The following is a 5759-nucleotide window of genomic DNA, read 5'->3' as shown; positions in this document are numbered from 1 at the left end:
AGGTGGAAATAAAGTATTGGACAAAAGAATAAAAAGATGATTAGGGAAAGGTCAGAAGATGAATTTAACAGTCTTTCTCAATTTCATGAGAAACAAAGAAATATTGATGTAACTTAGGTTTTGTTATTATTTTTATATTTATTTTATTTTTATTTTTGTATTTATTTTTAAAAATTAAGGGTTTCTCTGTCATTTCCAAACTAGCAGAGAATATATCATTTCCAAACTAGAAATATATCATTTCCAAACTAGCAGAGAAAGGGAAGGGAATAACACAACAATTTGATAAAAGGCAAGAAAATGAGGGAATAGGTGGAGCAAAGAACAAGCATGGAAACCAGGAATCACAAAATAAGATGAAAGAATTGAAGACAAATATGTTGGTGATCACGCTGAATGTAAACAGATTTATTAAGTACTTGTTTAAAAGAGGGATTTTTCTCAGACTGGAAGTATTTTGTCTTGTTGCTTCAGTCTAGCTATGTGGTTTTTCAAAGGCACACCTAAAACAGATATACAGAAAGGCTAAAATAAAGGCATAAGATAGAATAAGATATGTCAGGCAACCAAAAGAAAGTTGTTAAAGCAAATAATATTAAAAATTACTAGAAATGCAAAAAGATTTTTTTTATGATAAAGGGGAGAATTCACCAAGATAATATATTAATGTCAACTTATAAGCAACTAACACCATAGTTTTATGATATCAAGCATGAAATTTTAACAAATTATGAAGAAACATTCAGCATCCATAATTATAACAGAAGATTTGGACTACCTCTATCAGAAAATGATAAATCAAGTGGACCAAAAATATATGAAGAATATGGAAGACTTCAATAATATTAATAAATGTGATCTCTGAGAAACTATGAACTCTAGGTGATGGAAGGAGAACTGACTCTGGGTGGTGAACACACAATGCGATATATAGATGATGTATTACAGAATTGTACACCTGAAACCTATTTAAATTTACTAACAATTGTTACTCCAATAAACTTTAATTAAAAAAAGAAAAGAAACAGTGAACTCTGAAAACACATTGCTTCCAACCACATATGGGATATTTATAAAATTTGACCAATCACTAGACCACTAAGGAAGTTTCTGCAAATTCCAAATTCTATCACATAGACCAGATTTTTGGACCTCAATGTAATTATAGTAGAAATCAATGAAGTTGTTTACTTTTTACACACACACACTTGAAAACCAAAACGCACTCTTTGAAATCACTTATGGGTGTACATACATCTGAATTTGTATAGTTAAGACCCTATTTATGTCTGTCATGCTGGTATAATTATTAATAGCACTCCCCTTTACTATCAAAAGTGTCTCAATTTGGTTCATACACTATGTGGTCATCCCAGTTAAAGGGGAAACTGTAAAATACTTGGAACTGAATAACAAGCACTTCTTATCAAACTTCTGCTTTGTTTCTAAAGTGACAGTTTGAGGGAACATAGCTGGTAAAAATACGCTAGGGTTTCAACTCAGAAAGACAAAAAAATAAAAAGGAACAAGAGAGAAATCACAAGCTCAAATATCATATAGAAAGGAGTGATGAAAGTAAAGATATATAGTGATGGAAATGAAAACTATTTCATTTGTTTTCTTTCTACTCTCATTAGAAGCTAGAAAGATGAATAGTAAAGAAAAGCTGACTGTTGAAAAGATTAATCAAATAGACATACTCTGGCAAGTCACATCAGGGAGGCAAAGAGAGAATAAATAATAAATAAATGAGGGAACATAACTCAGTTACAGTGAAACTTGACGTTTGCACTTTGAAAGCTTGGAGGATGTGAACAACTTCTAGGAAACTACCAAAAATTAACTTAAGAAATAATAAGCAATAAGACTAGATACGAGTCTTTCAATAAATTAGCCAATAGACAATCTCTTTCCAAGAAATGAAAAGCATCAAGCCCTGACAGCTTTTTGCATTAGTTTGTTGTCTTTTTAATCAAACATTAAATAAAAATAATTTGAAACTAACCCAGATGTTTTTCAGAGACTAGAGAAAAAAAAAAAAGAAATATATCCCAGCTCACGTTTAAAGGGTTGTGTAACTTGATATAAAAAGCAGACAACAAAGAAAGTAAAAAAAAAAAAAAAAGAAGAAAGAAAAGAAAATATAGTCTGATCTTCCTTCTGAAGGTGAGTGCAAAAATCCTAAACAAAATATTAGAAAATTGAATCAAACGTTGTGTATCAGCTGACTGTAGTTACATAGCAAACCTCCCCAAAACACAATGGCCTAAAACAACCACCATCTTCTCATTTTCTCCCAAATCTGTAATACGGCTGGCTGCGACATTCACAGCTCGCCTCTGCTCCATGTCACATCAGTGCGGTGGCTGCACTGGGGCTGGACGACCTGCTGCCAAGATGGCTGAGTCACATGCCACCATGTTGGCAGTGGGTGTCAGCTGGGAGCTCAGCTGGATTATAGGCTGGAGACCACGGTTCCCCTCCATGTCCGTCTCTCTGAGGACTTTGGGACTCCTCACCTCGTGGTGGCTGGGTTCCAGGAGCACATAGCTCAGGAGAAGCAGGCAGAAGCTGTACTGCCTTTTATGACCTAGACTCAGAAGTCTCATCACATCACTCCCACCATGGCACATTTAGCTTCCTGGAGAGGGAACGTAAACCCGACCTGTCAATGCAAGAAGTCACATTGTTGGAAAAGCAGGTGAAGAGAAATCTTGTTGAAGTCATTTTCAGCAAATGCAATCTGTCACACTTCATATTGAAAAATCATCATCATCATCATCTACTGGGCTTTTCCTAGGACTGCATGAATGATTAAATACCATAAAACCTATTCCATAACCAAGTCCACTAAAGAGTATAGAAGAAAAATATCTCCAGTAGATTTCGTTGACAGTAAGAGACGTCCAAACCTATAGAGAAGTTTAATGAGTCTATTTAAGTCAAACTGATGACAATTGCCAGGAAGCAAAATCTCAATGGATTGAGAAAATGCTCCCGAGAATGGCAGTTTTGCAGCTTATCTTATACATTAGAATCAAAGGAGGAGGCTAAGGGGGTTACATGGAATCCACTGGGGTTAGGCTAAGGGAGCGGGAGAAAGCAAAGTGGGGAAGTCTCTGGGACTGGATAAAAAGTAAAACAGAGAGACACATACTTCTTTTACATTGGTGGGTACAGGATAGTTAATACTTAACATTTATAGCACATGGAGATGGTGTGGAAGCAACAAGATAACAGTGAGGGGTTCTGTGGTCTCCTGCTCTAATGAGGTGGACTGTGCCCTGAGAGGACCAAAAAAAAGGGATGACTCAGACATTCCATGGGCATGTTATCTCAGATGCAAAGAGGCAATAAACAGGCAAAAGATTGACTTTTGTCAAGGAAGCTACAGGCCAGGGACGGGACTACCTGCCATGACCTCCTTTTATTTAGGAATTTTTATGTTCAGACCACCCTATGTGGTTAATTTCCATCTCTGAGTTTGTAGGCCTGCCATGATGGCCTCCCCTGAGCTTGTCAGATTTAGTATGTGGCCCCTTTTTCATCCACAATTTTTAAAAAAGATTTGAAAAAAATTCAACCCAATTTATATTTTTTGGGTTTTTTTTTTAAGATTTGATTGGGGCATCGGGGAAGAGGAACAGAGAAGTTGCGGTCCTTTTGTTCTTCAGCCTAGCTGTGGAGGACGTCGCTTCACTGGCCCATGTTGGTATTATCATTGCGCTCTTCCCAGCTGAGGCAGATGGGTCGCCGGCCATTGGACGGCTGCTCACAGCGGCTCACGGAAGCTCACTGCAGCTGCCAGCCACACACGGTAGCTTACGGCAGCCCACTGCAGCAGGGGCTGCAGCCTACGCCATCGCTGGCGACTCACGGCAGCCTAGCTCCAGGTCGAGCTGTTGTTCACCATCTTAGCCGTAGAGGGCGCAGCATCACTGGCCCATGTGGGATCCAAACCGGGGTCCTGCTGCTCAGAGCTGGTGTCCCAAGCCAACTCTTAACCAACGCGCCACCCAGCTAGCCCTTGTGTTTTGTTTTGTTTGTTTGTTTGTTTGTGTTTTAAAAAGAAACCTCTGAGAAAACGGAATAAAAAGAAACTGCCTAACCCTAATAAAGGATAGCTACTAACACCTACAGAAGGCGTCAGACTCAACGAGGACGCTGTCACCCCAACCAGTGAGTATTGCGCTGGGGTGCCTGCCCTTGTAGGGACAGTCATGGAAGCAGCACCTGGCAGTTCTTCCTGTGCTCCCTATTTTCTGCCCTTGACATTGAACCTCCTGAATTGTCATTGAAATGTCTATTTTACACCTTAGCTTCCCAACTATACTTTAAGCACTTTGAGGACAGGAATCTAAACTTATACATACCACTCCCCCGCCTTCCCCTCTCCCCCGCCCCCCAGGTCCCAAACAGTTGCAAACTTGCTCAATACATGGTTTTTGATGATTTGAAGGCTACAGAAAAGGAGATAAGGAACTGAGAGAAACCAAATGCCTATTTTCCACTATGAATGTAACTCCCCAGGAAGCCATTGTTTTCTGTGGGGATAGAGATAGAGCCTGGCAGCAACTTGCTTTCCAAACAATTAACAGTTTGACTTAGGGCCCCATCTGCTGGGCCCTCTCCTGTTTTTCACAGCATTTAGTGAGTTGTTCCTGGTTTCTCCTGTACTTGAGTGTATAGCCTGCGACAGGCCAGCTTCTGAGAGCAGTTTGGCCAAAGCAAAGGTCAAACAACAATGTGGAGTTGTCTGCATGGCTGCTTTTCTCCTGCCTACCAACAGTCACCCGGGACCATCATCATGTTACCTCCGAGTAGCTCCCTTAGGGCTGCTGCAACAAAATACCACAGCCTGGGGGCTGCAACAAAAGACATGTATTGTCTCAGAGTTCTGGAGGCCGGAAGTCTGAGACCAAGGTGCCAGCAGGGTCGGTTCCTCCTGAGGCTGTGAGATGCATCTGTTGCAGGCTCACTGCGGGCTTCTGGGTGTTTGCTGACAATCGCTGGCATCCCTGGGCCTGTAGAAGCATGGCCTTCCACCTTGCTCTCTGCCTCTGTGTTCACATGGTCTTCTCCCTACACGTGTCTGTCTTGGAATTTCCCCATTTTTACAGACAGCGGTCATATTGGATCAGGGCCCACCCTGATGACCTACCTGACTTTAACCTGATCACTTCTGCAAAGACCCTATTTCCAAACAAGGTCACATCCACGGGTTCTGGGGGTCAGACTTCCAACATATCTTTTTTGGGGGTACACAATTTAACCTGTTACATCTTCCTTTTCTGTTCAGGAGCGCTACCCCAGCTCTCTGCATTGTGACTACAGGATGTCTAATTCAGGGTCAGGTCGTAATGAGTACAATTACGGTACCAGCCCCCACATTTCTGTGATTTGTGATTAGTCATCAGCTCCAATTTTCATGCCCATAAAACCTCGTCCTTCCCCTGCCTCCTATTTGCATTCACTGGAAAACAGAAATGAGGGCTTTAAAGTATGACTTTTGAAACCATTCCAAATGGAGCCACTGAGATCCACTGAGTACACAGGGTTTTAAAAGCATTTCTAAATCACTTATCTCCCAGTTGTCCAAAATTATCGCTCCATTGACTGTTGTTCTCTGTTGAAACCAAAAGCCTTCAAAACCCCACTGAATATGACAAGGGAAGCAAGAAGTTACAATGGGGTAAGGATAGCCTATTTAATAAATGGTGTTGGGAAAATTGGACTGACACATGCAAAAAAATGAAACT

The 5759-nt window shown here is 40.6% G+C and overlaps 1 long non-coding RNA gene across 2 annotated transcripts in view; it reads right to left on the bottom strand.

Moving 5' to 3' along the window:
- Positions 1-447: 447 nt before the first annotated feature.
- LOC109388381 (uncharacterized) overlaps positions 448-5759 on the bottom strand; it is an 11814-nt gene continuing 6502 nt past the window's right edge. Inside the window, exons 3-4 of one of the 2 annotated variants that reach the window (XR_002125207.1) lie at positions 2520-2665; positions 448-503 (exon numbers count right to left, since the gene is read on the bottom strand). This is a non-coding gene — a long non-coding RNA (uncharacterized LOC109388381). Of the gene's footprint in view, positions 504-979; positions 2666-5759 lie in introns of those variants that run through there. The other variant, XR_002125206.1, reaches the window with a different exon arrangement.

Source organism: Hipposideros armiger, unplaced genomic scaffold (genome assembly GCF_001890085.2).
Source record: "Hipposideros armiger isolate ML-2016 unplaced genomic scaffold, ASM189008v1 scaffold_193, whole genome shotgun sequence".
NCBI classification, from domain to species: Eukaryota; Metazoa; Chordata; class Mammalia; order Chiroptera; family Hipposideridae; genus Hipposideros; species Hipposideros armiger.
Note: the sequence above shows the minus strand (reverse complement) of the source record. Positions and strands in the feature narration are given on the sequence as shown.